This window comes from Rhineura floridana, chromosome 10 (assembly GCF_030035675.1).
Source record: "Rhineura floridana isolate rRhiFlo1 chromosome 10, rRhiFlo1.hap2, whole genome shotgun sequence".
Classification (NCBI taxonomy): domain Eukaryota; kingdom Metazoa; phylum Chordata; class Lepidosauria; order Squamata; family Rhineuridae; genus Rhineura; species Rhineura floridana.
In genome coordinates this window covers 54,164,060-54,179,674 of record NC_084489.1, presented here as the reverse complement: position 1 = coordinate 54,179,674, position 15,615 = coordinate 54,164,060, and the positions used below count along the sequence as shown (strand labels likewise).

The 15,615-nt window shown below is 45.6% G+C and overlaps 1 protein-coding gene across 5 annotated transcripts in view; it reads right to left on the bottom strand.

The window, feature by feature from the left end:
• The window catches only part of CDK6 (cyclin dependent kinase 6), a 143,290-nt gene extending 136,630 nt beyond the window's left edge, over nt 1–6,660 (bottom strand). Inside the window, exons 1-2 of one of the 5 annotated variants that reach the window (XM_061585901.1) lie at nt 6,645–6,660; nt 5,761–6,102 (exon numbers count right to left, since the gene is read on the bottom strand). The gene's annotated coding sequence lies outside the window, so the exon portion shown is untranslated. Of the gene's footprint in view, nt 1–4,597; nt 4,772–5,760; nt 6,462–6,644 lie in introns of those variants that run through there. The other 4 variants (XM_061585900.1, XM_061585899.1, XM_061585902.1 and 1 more) reach the window with 4 other exon arrangements.
• Between the last annotated feature and the right edge of the window lie 8,955 nt (nt 6,661–15,615).

The window sequence follows — 15,615 nt, the reverse complement described above, 5'->3', positions numbered from 1 at the left end:
GCCATGTCTCCTGTCTCTTAATCTAAGAGTCATCCAAGATCAGTACTTAACTATAATCAGCTACAGCAAATTCATCCTCCAAGGAACAGAAAGTAACAAGTGTCACAATGGTTGTCTAAATCCAGATCACAACTTTCCTGCACTGTCAAATACTAATGATCTACCAAAGCATAACTAAGTATCAAAACCTCTTCATAATAAACTACCAGTCTTAACCTTATTATTATGAAAGCATTTTGAAAAAATTGTTTGCATTCATTTTTATTTTAACAATTCCAAGATTGTTGCCAACAGACTACAACAATCAGTATTTTACAGTTAAATTAAAAAACAGAAATCACAGCTGCAGTGGCCACTACAGTTCAAAAGTCAAGTCTGTAAGACAAATTATACAAAGTTAATAAAGGATGAAAACAAAACCACAAATTAAAAACAATAAATACAGTAAGATTTTATCACTGTTTCCTATGATCTTGAGTTATGCAGCTGAATTTTTCATTAAGTGTATACTTGCCTGTCCGCTTTTGCTCTTGGGCTCTTGTAGCCCATCAGCCTCTAAGACTCTGGGTGCACTTTTGCCATAGCTTTTCCCAACTCTGGGCCCTCCTTTCTTCTCCTTACCTCAATTCTTGATTTCTGAATCCACAACTACCTGATGTGTCCCTTGCCCTTCAGCTACTTTTCTTCCAATTCCCTTTTCACTGATTTGCCCATCAGCTTGCCTTTTGTGCTAACATATAGTTTTCCTCTTTTTCAGTCTTCTGCAGGTCTATCTTTCATTCAGGTTTCTCCATCCTTCAACTTTCTGCATCCTCCATCTAGTATTCCTGGCTTCTCAGATCTTTGTTCCCTTTTACCAGCTACCCTACCTCTGGGCTCTTTGTCTTCTTATAGAATTGGTTCTCTTCGCCCCATCATTCATCTTCCCTTCCTAGCACCCATGAGTTGCCAACAGCACAAATTCCTCCAGTCTCTATGCCTTCCTCCCCTCCAACCTAGGTGTTCACTTCCCATGTTTTAAGCTGAACTGGTTGACAACACTCTCTTGCTGACAGCTTGTCTTTCCGCAATTTGAAGGTTTATGAAGAGTCCATGACATCACAGCATCTTATCCAATAGCTAGGGTCAGTTAGTTGGATAGGTGCCATATTTTAGCTGATTAGGAGTATATAAAAATCAAGGGTGCCTTCTGTGGAGCTCCTGCCATTTTCTGCTTTACAGATGCATACTCAAAATGCAGGTTTGAAATTCTGATTATCCTTACAGTAACAAATAAAGCAGGCCAACTATACACACAGAACAGCATGCAAACTATCAAATCTATGTTATATACATCTTTCATCTGTAGGCTGCTGTGTAAATGTCACACCACATCTTCCAAACTAAGCCTGGGAATTGTAGTTTTGTGAATGGCTGAGGATTCTAACAAAAGATCGCTAGGCTCCAGAACAGAACTATAATTCCCAGAATTCATGAAAATAAGAATGACCATTAAACCAGCTAAGTCCCATATGGTAGAAATCAAAGAGTACTAGAACAGGAAGAGAACAAACTAGCACGGTGATTCTATGTTCCTTTATCTAGGAGTTAGCCCCAGCTGAATACAGTGGGATGCTTCTGAGTAAATACATATAGAATTGGGCTGTGTCACAAACTGGGCAGTGACAGAAGCATAAGAGAAGACTCTCTTGTTCAACTGATTTTTCAAAAGTTATTCCAGAACAAAGTGAGGCATATCTTAAATTTTCGCAAGATCATGATAAAAGCTTCTAATTATACAAATAATAAGTGTATGAAGCATCCATCAGTACCATGCTGCCCTGGGCTCCTACTGGGAGGAAGGGCAGGATATAAATGTAATAAATAAGTAAGTAAGTAAAATGAAGGGAAGCAAGGCAAGGTGAAGGAAGATTAAGCATGTTAATTGATACGAAGCTAGATGAACATGCAAACAGTTCTATGAACTGGGTAGAGACTAAATATTATGAAATAAGTAGAGAACACATAGGCATGCATGTCTTATTATGGTGTGTTATACAGCCCTTAACAAACCAGCAGCTCCTGATTCCCTGTGAAATTACAGTGAGACAGAGAATATATGTAAAATAGTTTAACACGTTGTAGAATGAGGTTATACCTTCATGAGTGAACTCTACTTGATGAGCCAGAACAATCTTGGGTAGGTATCCCATCAGGGGTGGTTGTACTAGTGCAAGCAATTCTGCTCACAGAAGGATATTTCACACCAGCTGTTCCCCTGATGAAGGCCTACACACGTATCGGCCGAAACGCATTGGGCTTTTATTAAAAATAAAATATTTTTCTAGCATCTTGGGGTTCCCCCCTTTCTTTTCTCTTCCTTGGTTTTTGAATGCTAGCCACTTTTTGTTGGTAGGTATCCTATTGTGCCAGCAGCATGACAGTTGACACTTATCAGTGCCCACATCTTAAGACTTCTTCGCATATTGGTTTGTGGTAGGGATAACTATTATCTCCTGAGAAACTATATTGTTTCTTTGTAGTTCTCACATATCATGCTTACAAAAGTTTGTGATAAAAGTTAGCGTTCTCAGCCCAACAGTCTTATACCCAATGGTTACAACTATTCACTGGCAAGGAAGATGTTGACCTCAGTGACATATGAAACACTGCAGATAAATTACAACTACCAATTGCTGCCTACTCAGAAACAAAAAGACCAAAGTGAAAAAAAAAAAACACTTAGCAAGATCTAGGACAACAATTACCGCAAATACTCGCATACTGTTTAGGAGATATCTGCTGCAATGTTTTCCTTATCTCCTCCTAGCATAATGTCTGGATATTGATGAGTTCTGTCTGGTGCATGGGATATCTATGAGCGGTTTGTCTATCCTGTTAGGCTCATATAGCTAATGCCTCCTCCATATGTCCTCCACCTCTTAGGGACAGCACAAGAAGGCAATACCTCATTTCATATTCTAATATGTTTTTTTAAAAAGATCAAGTACTACAATATTACTAATCACTTTTTCATTAACTTTTTTCAGTCTGATGTTATTTAGGAAAAATCATGTTCATATTTACACACCTACACAACCCATAAACATGGATTAGAACCAGCATACTACATAAACGCATTTATTGAAATGATGGGGGAAATCCAAACTTGGCCATGAAGCTAAGCGTGATTTAAATTGTGTTGGGGGTCAAAACTGTATTATTCTGAAAATGTGTCTTTGAGATGCTTAAACAATGGTAAGAGAACAGCATGATAATTTTAGCCATTCATGACTGTGGGAAGTGGAACAGAAAGAAATGATGCCTACAATACAAACTTGAAACTTTTGCTTTGCTAACTATAATTACTGTATTTCTCTTTTCAAATGCAGTTATTAATGACTCAAATTTTTAAGAGCTTCAGTTCTGATATATTCCTTATTTTCACATATTTTGTTACCCCTAAATTATCATTTCTATTTTGGGGATAGGAACCTGTCAAAATATTTTTCTATCTAGACAAGTATTGTCTATTCTGACAGGCAGCAACTCTCTGGAGTCTCAAGTACAAGTTTTTCTATCACCACCTATCAGTTTTTTAAACCTGAGATGCCAGGGATTGAACCTGGGACTTTCCACATACAAAGTTTGTGCACTGTGAGCATACACTTTTCTTGCATTTCACATGTGATGTGTACAACATTCTTACTAACATTATTATATTGCATTATATTACATTCAAAGGCCATGTAACTGTATGTGTACATATACATCTGATGTCTGGCTTAGTTCTGTTCCCAGAGCTTTGGAAACTTAGCTATTCTAGGATAATTGATCTATAGTAGTGAGAATCTTAGAGCAATTTCACATGTGATACATGAGTAAAAGTACCTTTAAGCCTATCTTTTGCTATTTGTCCAAATGCATTAATGTTTCTAAGATGAACCAAAACAAAAAAGGTGATTTTCAATCTGAATGCACATACTTGCCAAAGTACACTTTGCATCTGCACAAATGAAAAAAGAAAACTAATTTAAGCCTCAAATATGAAACTGTTCTTTTAAAAGCATCTTAAAATATGCATTCTCCAGAAACAACAAATAACTGAGTCCTGTCAGTAGCAGAGCTTAATTCTGAAAAAGTACAGGGCACATTATGCTCTCCATGAGTCAGTTCAGACATTATAGCTGCTGGCTAACCCCAGTAAATAACTGCTCATAGCAGTAGTCTAGTCATGTGAACAATGTAATATCTAACAAATGGATTCATGGGAGATTTCAGTGGCTACTTACGGAAGTTGCTATGACCACCTGTGTCATTAGCAGATGAGAAGACCAAAGTGTTTTGAAAAATAGCATCGAGAGACCCCCTCCCATAAATCTCCAATGCACTGCAGCCCATTGTGGCTATTTAGAGCGAGGGACAGGTATCTCTGCATTTGTGAAACGCCACTATCCTCTTTGTAATTCCTTATGCCCAAATTATTTGTTTATATTTTTATCCCACCCTTCTTCTATGGAATTCAAGGCTGCTCAGATAGATTCCAGGGCACTGCCATCCAGGGCTCAGACCAAACCCAAAGTTACTTAGCTTCAAGCAAGGTTGCTGCATCATTTACCTTCAGACCATGCCTTGCTAGGCTTGGAAAAGAGGTGCCGGCATTCACACACATAAAGTTAAACCCTGGGTGGAGAAAAAGAAAGACGCAACGCACCCAGCAAAGCAAAAAGTCGCGACTGCAGGAGAAAAGGGAAAACTCCACGTGCCCCCGAGCGAGTGAAGAAGCGAATCCTCTGAGGGAAGCGCCGTACCAGCCAATAGAAAGAGAGAATGGCCAGGGGAAGGGCGGGGCCCTTGAGTGCCTCTGGGATGGAGGTCGCCCCCCACCGTCCAGGCGGCCTATACATGCGTGTATGTGTGAGGTCGGGAACGGGGGGGGGGAGAGAGAGAGCTGAGTGTGGGGGGTCGCCAGGGGGCGGGGCCTCCCGCAACACCGCTGTGCATCCCTGAGGCGAGGAAGCACGCAGCCCAAAGGGGGACTCGATGCTCGGGAGGTGCGTGAGAGGAGCCGCTATTGGAAGCGAAAAGGCAGCTGGCTGGCAATGGAAAGTTACCGGTCTAATAAAAAATGCACATCCTGGTGGGGATTGGGGGGGGTTAAGGGTGCGTGTGAAGGGAATTTCCTCTCTCCCTCCCTCCAAACAAGCTTTGCTCTTTTGGAGCTCAATTACATTCAACTGCCCCCCTCCCAAGTCACATGAAGAATGCATGCACAAGCTTGATGCCCTGCGTGCTTGCCCTGTCGCCTGCAATTGCACGACAAGGGCGGGCGAATCCCTTCCCTAAATTTCACTCAGCAATCCCCTAAATAGGAAAATAAATGGGGGGAGTGTGCATGATAAGCAATTTCCACAAGAACAACGCCTCCCTGGGCGGGCCCCCTCCCTACCCGCAGGATCAAGGCTTTCAAGAACGCCCACAGAAGCCCTCACTCACCCACCCACATACACCCCCCCCCACGGTATTGCATGCAAAACGTGCACGAAGACCACCCCAAAGCAGCTCCCCTGTGCAGCATGCACGTAATGGGGGAAACCCAGAATAACAATGCTTTTCCGGGGGGGGGTTCGATCCAGCACAATCTATAGCAATAGACGGAGAGCGAGGTGGGAGGGGGAGATTTCCCGTTCCCAACCCATCCCCCCACGCCAAAATTAGGAAATTAGTGGAACATTAAGTTACAGCGTTTACAGAAGAGCACATGGGCACTTTTCAAAGTACCTGATACTGCTCTGGAACTGCCTCGGTCTTCAGAGGAAAACTCCCACCTAAGTGATCTCCAGGAGAGCTGGGGTTAAAAAATGGAATGGGGAGGAGGAAGACAAGAGAGAAAACAAAACCAAGGGGGGGAGAAAGGAGAGATTTCCTCTTCCCCCCCCCTTAAATAATCAGCATCCCATAAGAATGATGGGTCAGCGAGCAGAACCGAACCGGATCCGAAGCGTTCACATGGTGATGGTGGCTGAGGTTGCAGGCTCAGGTCTCAGCAGGCACTGTTGGGGCCACACAGGTAGTCGCAGCGGCTCCTCCGGGGCTCTGCCGCTGCCCTGAGTTCGCATCTTCCTGCAAGCGATAGGGCAGGCTGCACCTTAATACACAGAGGATCTTCCCCCCCGCGCGCCTCCTCCACTCCCTTGGGGGGGGAGAGAAGAAGAAGGGGGGGGGAAATAGAGAGAGACTTGTGCTAACTATTCTGGGGCTGATCAAAGCTTTGCAGCGATCAGTCTCCTCTCCGCTGAGAGTGGGGCTCTTACACCAGCTCTCCACGCTGCCTGCCTGCTGCCACTCTTTCCTGCCGCCGCCGCTTCTGCTCTGGAAGTCGCCCCCCCCCCGCTCTATGCTTGGTCTGGGAGTAGCAGCGGCAGCAGCAGGACTAGAAGAGTTTCCCCCCACCTCGCCTCAACTTTTTTTCCGCCTTCGTTTCCCACGCTGGCTGAATGTGACTTGACCCCGTTTCAAAAAAGTTTGACATAGTGCTTCAACATTTCCGCATTCCTCTCCGACTACAAAGGCAGCGGCCGCCTCCTTCTGCTTTCTGTCTCTGCTCTGTGTCTTCACACTCAATGAAATCCTTCATGTGCTCTCTGCCAAAAGCAGCCACATACCGTAAGGGTCGCAAGCAGCGAGCGCAGCGGCCGGGAGCAGGCGCCCAGGGACGGGCAGCAGCGCAGAAGGGAAAAGAGGCAGCCCTTCATGGCGGGGAGGAGCGCTGGCGGCATTGGCAAGCCATGCTTGGGCTTCCGAGTGCTCGGTGCTGCACAACGCAAATTTGTTGTTCCCGAGTCCTTGGTGCTGTACAAATCCAAATAATAATAATAATACTCTGTGCAGTACAAATTAATAATAATAATAATAATAATAATAATAATAGCAGCTTCTGAATGCTTGGTACTGAACAAATGCAAACATTATTGTCAATATTATTCCAAAGTGCTCAGTGCTGTACAAATGCACAATTATTATTATTATTATTGCTCCTGAGTGTTTTGTGATGTACAAACACAAAATATTATTATTATTACCAAATGCTTGGTGCTGCGTAAATGCAAAAATGTTGTTGCTATCATTAGTATAAATTATTACTATTATTATCATTATTATTTGATCATAATGACAGTGTACAAGTGGGTGGTGCTTGTGACTTGAGTCTAAAAGTCCCTGCTTCATATCTCATCTCTGCCATTAACTCATTAGGTGCCCCACTATCAATCTCTATTAGGCCACCTATCTCCAGTACTGACCTGCACAGGGTTTTTGTAATGTACATGGAAGTAATATGAATGTAACTATGTAATGTTCTTTTTATTGCAGGAGCACATAATCCACCCCATAAATCAACCTCCAGTGTTTCTGTTTATTCTAATGATAAGAACTACTATGATCATGCGGGGGGGGGAGGCATCATGGAAATAAAGAGTAGGAGAGCATAGCATGCAACAGATGAGGGAGATGATTGTACATGTCACACGAAAATTGTACTTTTTTTGTTATCTGACTGTACTCTATGCATATTGTAATTTAAAAATAAATAAAAATAAAGCCACTTTGTGATGCTCATGTCCCAATAGGCAGGCTAAAAGTGCTTAAGTAAATAAATATTTTTCCCCAAAACACAGATTTAGCAGTAGTATTAAAATTCATGGAGGATAAGGCTATCAATGGCTACTAGCCCTGATGGCTATGTTTAATCTATACTGATGAGACAGTATGCTTCTGAATACGTTATTGGAAACCACAGGAAGGGAGAACACTTTCCCATAGCTACTGTGAGAAGAGGGTGCTGAACTAAATGGACTATTGGCCTGATCCAGCAGAGTTCTTCTTGTGTTCTTATGTTAACATTTAAATTGTTCGTAAGTATTTGAAATGATGCAATGTGATATTTACATATTCAAAATGTTAAATGATTCAGAAATATAATACTTCTGTTCATCTGAAATGGAAATGGACTGCCTTCGAGTCTTTTCCCATTTATGGCAACCCTACGAATAGTTATCATGGCAAATGGTATTCAGAGGGGGTTTACCATTGCCTTCCTCTGAGGCTGAGAGGCAGTGACCGGCAGAAAGAATCAGTCAGTGGTTGTGTTGCGCTGCAGCCAACTCAGAAGGGACAGGAAGGGGGGAGGCATGAGTTTCAGGCACCTCCGCAGCCAGAAGGAGCAGAGTTGGGGATTGTTGTGTCTGAGCAGGATCGTGCGGGAGGGGGGCAGCCTGCTCTCCAGCCAGTTCCCACGAGTAACGCCCTTTCCAAGGAGCCGAGTTGATGCAGAGGACTTGGGGGAGGAAGCTTCAGAGACAGTGCCAGTTCCTCCTTTACCAAGCAGTTCCCAGGAGGATTCCAGTGTGGCACCGCCCCCTGACCTCGAGCCCATTGCTCGGGAGCAGGTGTCTTCAGATGAGCTGTTGGATGCGTGTCCCCTGTCTCCTCGTTCCTGTTGCCGCGAGAAACAGACAGGGCAAAGACAGGAATTACGAAGGAGTCAGAGATTACGTTCGAAAACATTTCCTATATAAGCCTGCTGCTCCCAGTGGGGGGTCGTTGAGTCAACTTCCTTCACACGCTGCAGAGCATGTCTAGAGTATAGTTAGGGACTCTAGTGAGTTAGCATAGGGTTTCCTATGAAGCGCAATGCCTTTGATGTATCCATTACTCTAATAAAACGAGATTTACTTGCACACACACTCCAGCCTCATTCTTTCGGCTCTGGACGGGACAGATTGACTCAACCACCATCCCTGCTTGAACCTGTTCCCATGGCGGATGACATGGACCAGAACGGAGCAAGAGGGGGAGTACCTATCACCATGGAAGCTTTGTATGCCGAGATCCAGAACCTCCGAGTGACTACGCAAGCCCTACAAGCCGAGAACCAAAACCTCAGAGCCGCAACGCAAGCCTTGCAAGTGGATAACCAGAATCTCCATGCCTTGGTCGCCCAAGTCCAGGCTGCGCCCCCCCGGGGCAGCAACCCCTGTGAAGTCTCCAGTGGGGCTCCCCGTGCGATACGGGGGCCAGAGTGAACAGTTTGCCACGTTTCTAGCCCAATGTGAGTTGTACATTCAAGTGCTCAGAGCTGAGTTCCCAACTGATGACACGAAGGTGGCGTTCATCATCAGTTTATTGGAAGGGGAAGCGGCAAAATGGGCCACCCTGTATTTGATTCTCAACGACCAGATATTGTGCCAGTTTGACGCCTTCAAGAATGCGATGGGGGACATGTTCCGAGACCCCCAGAGGAAGGAGACGGTTGCCCGCCAGTTAGGGACCCTGAGACAGGGAAGGGGGTCTGTAGGGCAATACACGAATGCTTTTCGTGTTTTGTCTCAGGAGACGGAGTACAATGACCCGGCCTTGATGTACTTCTACAGAAATGGACTGAGTCCAGAAGTGTTGGATGAACTGGCGCGCTCCACACACCCCGACTCACTGAGGGGTTTGATTCAACTGAGTTTGCAGATAGACAGCCACTTAGAAGGAAGAAAGTTGGAGCGAAGAATGGAGCCTTCACAGAGTCAGGTGGCTGCTCCGCTGCCCCGTGCGCACCCCGTGCCCAATCCTGGCATCCCTACTGTCTCGGGAGAGGAGCCCATGCAGATTGGGGGGGGCTAGACCGCGATTGACAGAGGAGGAGAGGGAAAGACGCCGGAGGGAAGGACTGTGTCTCTATTGCAGAAAGTCTGGACACCTCGCCAGAAATTGTGCAGCCAAAACCGGAAGATCCCAGCCGCCGGAAAACTTCACATCCCAGCTCTCGTAGAGGCTAGAGAGTTGGGGGGGTGCTACAGACACTGAGCCTCTGTTACGACCCCTTGCCTCCCAAGGGGCCCTTCTGTTGCCCATTCGCATCACCCTATCCTCAGGTGAGAGCTTCTCAGCCAAGGCTATGATCGACAGCGGAGCATCCTCTTGTTTCATAGACCGAGAGTTGGCGCTACACCACGCTATTCCCACAAGAGAACTGAGTCAGCCGTTGGCAGTGGAAACTATAGATGGCCGGCCTCTGAAGTCTGGGGGGGGTGACTCGGGTGACTGAGTCCGTGGAAGTGAAGGTCCCTGGGCATCGGGAAGACCTGTCGTTCTATGTGGCGTCCTTGCCGCATTTCCCATTGGTCTTGGGTATGCCTTGGCTGGTTAGGCACAACCCCACAATCTTTTGGGATGAAGCTGTGGTGGTTTTTACCTCCAAGTACTGCCATCAACATTGCCAGCCTGAAGAGGAGCCACAGGTGTTGGCAGGGGCGCCTCCCCAAAGGGAGATAACTTTGCCCACCAAGTATGGGAGTTTTCGGGATGTCTTCAATAAAAAGGAAGCGGAGCAACTCCCTCCTCACCGGCCCTATGATTGTGCCATTGATTTGGTGCCTGGGGCACGCATCCCCGCCGGGCGGATCTACTCTCTATCTGAACCAGAGTTGGCAGCGTTAAGGGAGTTTCTGGACGCCAATTTGAAGAAAGGCTTCATTCGCCCTTCACAGTCCCCAGCTGGTGCACCCCTGCTGTTTGTGAAGAAAAAAGGGGGGGAGCTCCGTCCCTGTAATGATTATCGAGCCCTAAACCAGCTCACTATCCCCAATAGTTACCCACTGCCGCTCATTAGGGAAATGTTGGAGAGGTTGCGTTCCGCCAAAATTTTCACGAAACTGGACTTGAGAGGAGCTTACAACTTGGTGAGGATTAAGGCAGGTCATGAATGGAATACTGCGTTTAAGACCCGTTACGGTCAGTTTGAGTATTTGGTGATGCCATACGGGTTGTCGGGAGCACCTGGAGTCTTCCAAAATTTTATGAATGACATCTTTCGGGACTTTGTGGACCGCTTTATGATAGTGTATTTGGATGATATCCTGATTTATTCAAATACTCCCGAGGAACACGACTCGCATGTGCATGCAGTGCTGCAGAAGTTACGGGAACACCGTCTTTACGCGAAGCTGGAAAAGTGTAGGTTTGACCTAACCACGTTGGACTTTCTGGGGTATCGGATCTCTCCAGCAGGAGTAGAAATGGACCCAGAAAAAGTTTGTTGTGTACTCACATGGCAATCCCCCAAGACCAAGAAGGATTTGCAATGCTTCTTGGGCTTTGCGAATTACTACCATCGTTTCATAGCCAACTACTCCCATCAGACCGCACCGCTCACGGATTGCCTGAAGGGCTCAGGCCCTTTCCAATGGACAGAAGCTGCACAAGAGGCTTTCGAGAGCCTGAAGCAAAGGTTTGCTACCGAACCCACACTACAGCATGCCGACCCGGCGCTCCCTTTTGTGGTAGAGACGGATGCATCGGACGTCGCAATCAGAGGGGTTGTTTTGCAACCGGCCCAGAAAGGGGGAGAACTGATGCCTTGTGCCTACTTTTCCGGAAAGTTAACCGACTCTGAACAAAACTACACTGTGTGGGAAAAGGAGCTATTAGCCATTAGAAATGCCTTTGAAGCCTGGAGACACCATCTGGAAGGGGCGCAGCATGAAATTGAGGTGTGCACGGACCATCGTAATCTAGAGAGTCTTCATACCGCCCATAAACTCAATCAGAGGCAAGTGCGCTGGGTTCAGTTCTTCGCACGGTTCCATTTCAAAATTCATTATATCTCCCAAGCACAGAATAAGCGGGCTGATGCCCTCTCAAGGAAGCCAGAATTTCTGAGGGATCCCACCCCAAGACCGTTACAGTACATAATCCCTCCCGAGCAGGGAGTAGTAGGGTCCTGCCAAGATTCTTGGGAAGCTGAAGTGCGTGAAGCACAACAACAGGACCCTTTCGTGCAGGAGCAGCGGGTCAAAGAGGGCACGTCACCCCAGGCAGAACAGAAGGACTTTATATGGAAGGATGGCATACTGCACCATCAGGAAGCTGTTTATGTGTCCCCCGGAGAACTGCGAGTGAGGGTACTACGTCAGTGCCATGATGCCCCCACGGCAGGCCACTTTGGGCTTTTTAAGACCATTCAAGCTATCACTCGGGAGTTCTGGTGGCCCAAGGTGAAGAAGGACGTAGAGCATTACGTTCGCTCTTGCCCCACTTGCATGAGGGCTAAACATGCCACTGGGAAGCCACCGGGGCTACTGGAACCCCTTCCTACTCCAGGAGGACCTTGGCGAATGATTACTATGGATTTTATAACAGACCTTCCACCTTCGCAGGGGAAAACCACAGTTTTGGTGGTCGTTGATGCCTTCTCGAAAATGGCTCACTTCATTCCGTGTGCAGGGCTCCCAAGCGCTCAAGACACTGCCAAGTTGTACGTGCAAAATGTGTATCGGCTGCACGGTCTGGCAGACAACCTGGTTTCCGATCGGGGCACACAATTCACCTCGCATTTTTGGCAAGCTTTGTGGAAGTTGCTGCAAAGTGAGCTGAGACTGTCGTCTGCCCATCATCCCCAAACGGATGGGCAGTCCGAGAGGGTCAATGCAGTGTTGCAACAATATTTACGTTGTTTTGTGGGGTATCAGCAGGACAACTGGATGTCCTACCTGCATTTAGCAGAATTTGCCTATAATAATGCTGTGCATTCACACACACAACAGACTCCTTTCTTCGCCAATTTTGGCTACCACCCCCAAGCCTTCCCTGCCCCAAAAGACAGTCTCTCAGTCCCAGCCGCTGAGGATTACTTGCAGGAACTTCATGCTATGCAACAGCTACTCCAAGAGCAACTAGAACAGGCCAAAGCGGATTACAAACGCGCAGCTGACCAGCATCGGAGAGAGGGGGACCTCATACGAGTGGGAGACCAGGTCTGGATCTCTACACGTTTCCTAGCTATGCCTGGCCGGTGTCGTAAATTGCAGGATCGGCATGTAGGGCCCTTTGAGGTGGAGGTACAGATTAACCCCGTGGCTTACAGACTAAAATTGCCGCCCACCTTCAAGATGCACCCAGTCTTCCACAGGGCATTGTTGACCAAGGACGCTGCCCCCGACCCTCACCGTCCGGGAATGGAGCCCGCACCGCCGTTGTTGGTAGAGGGGGAGGAGGAATACGAAGTAGAACAGATTTTGGACTTGCGAAAACGCCGAGGGCGTCTTCAGTACCTGATTCATTGGAAGGGGTACAATCCAACTGAACGTTCCTGGGAAACAGAGGAGAATCGCTTCGACTTTGGTGAGAGAATTCCATGAGGCTTATCCAGAGAAACCTAGACCTCAGGGGTGGGAAGGGTTAAAGCATGGAGTGGGGGATGATGTTGCGCTGCAGCCAACTCAGAAGGGACAGGAAGAGGGTAGGCATGAGTTTCAGGCACCTCCGCAGCCAGAAGAAGCAGAGTTGGGGATTGTTGTGTCTGAGCAGGATCGTGCGGGAGGGGGGCAGCCTGCTCTCCAGCCAGTTCCCACAAGTAATGCCCTTTCCAAGGAGCCGAGCGCACCGCCCCAGTTGATGCAGAGGACTTGTGGGGGGAAGCTTCAGAGACAGTGCCAGCTCCTCCCTTGCCAAGCAGTTCCCAGGAGGATTCCAGTATGGCACCGCCCCCTGACCTCGAGCCCGTTGCTCGGGAGCAGGTGTCTTCAGATGAGCCGTTGGATGCGCGTCCCCTGTCTCCTCGTTCCCGTCGCCGCGAGAAATGGACAGGGCAAAGACAGGAATTACGAAGGAGTCAGAGATTACGTTCGAAAACATTTCCTATATAAACCTGCCGCTCCCAGTGGGGGGTCATTGAGTCAACTTCCTTCACACGCTGCAGAGCATGTCTAGAGTATAGTTAGGGACTCTAGTGAGTTAGCGTAGGGTTTCCTATGAAGCGCAATGCCTTTGATGTATCCATTACTCTAATAAAACGAGATTTACTTGCACACACACTCCAGCCTCATTCTTTCGGCTCTGGATGGGACAGGTTGCAATGCTATGCATGCTTACTTAGCAGTAAGTCCTAACAAGCTCAGTAGCACTTTCTTCTGAGTAAATATGTATGGGCTCATATTGTATAGCTGTAACCAGTAAATCCCAATGAACTCAATCGGACATATTTTCAAATAAACATGCATAGAATTGGGATGTATCATAATGTCTGGGTACAATCTGGAAAATATTTTACTTCGAAATGAGGGAAGGACAAGGTAGAAAGTTTTTATATTCCTATTGTGGGGAATACTGAGGTTATCATACTTTGGACACATAATGAGAAGACATGATTCACTAGAAAAATAATAATGCTGGGAAAAACAGAAGGGAGTAGAAAAAGAGAAAGACCAAACAAAAGTTGGATTGATTCCATAAAGGAAGCTACAGACCTGAACTTACAAGATCTGAAAAAGGTGGTTCACGACAGATGATGTTGGAGGTCGCTGATTCATACAGTTGCCATAAGTTGTAGTCGACTTGAAGGCACATAACAACAACATTGGGGGGAATAGGAACTCTTTCTTTGCCAGATTGCTAATGCAATGATAAATGACAGAAATTTGTTTCCTGAAGTGACAATTTGCAAACAAAACCAATTCTTTGTTTGCAATGGAATCATAATAATATAATAATAGTAGTAGCAGTAATTCTCTTGCAATGGAATAATTATAATCATAATCATACAATATAGTAGCAGCAGCTACCACCACTGCCACAGCAGCAGTAGTAATAAAATTGATTTCTTGATTTGAATAGTCTTCCATCTGATTTGCTGATACAAACACTTCTGATGTTTCTAAAATAATTTGGGGGACCAAGAAATTCATGTAACTGCTTCGGAGAACTGCAAAACAAAGATAATAGTTCAATAAAGGAAAACTGCATTTATACCATAGAATGTGACAGTGCATGGTGCATTTTGGTGCAGTAACATGTGGAAAAATAGATACACATGCATTTTTTCATGTTACAATATATACTTAAAGTAATAAACTGTAGAAAAACTGTCTTGCGTGACTCTAAAGTGTCTGGGAAAGATTGGCAGTAGAATTCTACAGATTTTATTCACTGTCAAGGCTAGAGGAGAAATAAAGGACACTAAACATAATTTGCTTCCTGTAGTAATGTCCAAAATAAACAGTATGTGCTAAAGTTTTTTTAACGTTTATGAAGCATTTTGGGATAAACTTTTGTGGTGGTGTTTTTTATTTTTCCCAGAACCCCAAGAGCCACCATTCAGAGCCAGGCACAAAACAGTAGCTAAGGCAGAGATGAGGAACCTGTGTCCATCCAGAGGTTGTTGGATATCAACTCTCATCATTCCTCACCATTGGCAACGCTGGCAGGGGCTGATGAGAGTTGGAATTTAACAACATCTGGAGGACACCACGTCTGCTAACCCTGATGTAGCCAGTACTGAGCTAGATGGAGAAATAAACATTTGTTCCCAGAGAACAAATTGCTAAAAATGGAAATAAACATTTCAAAAGGCAAACAAAGTTACATCATATTAAATTTGCTGTTCAAATAACAGCAAAAATATACAAATATTAATAGGATAATAAACCAAGCTTCCAACTGCTACACATTAAACTCCACACCAGTAGTTTAATTTTAAAAAACTAATGAAAAATAGATTGCTGCTCACACAGAATTATGTCACTTGTTAAGGTATAAGGTGAGCTTTAAAAATGTAGCTACTATTGATGAAATAATTATTAACTACTGTTT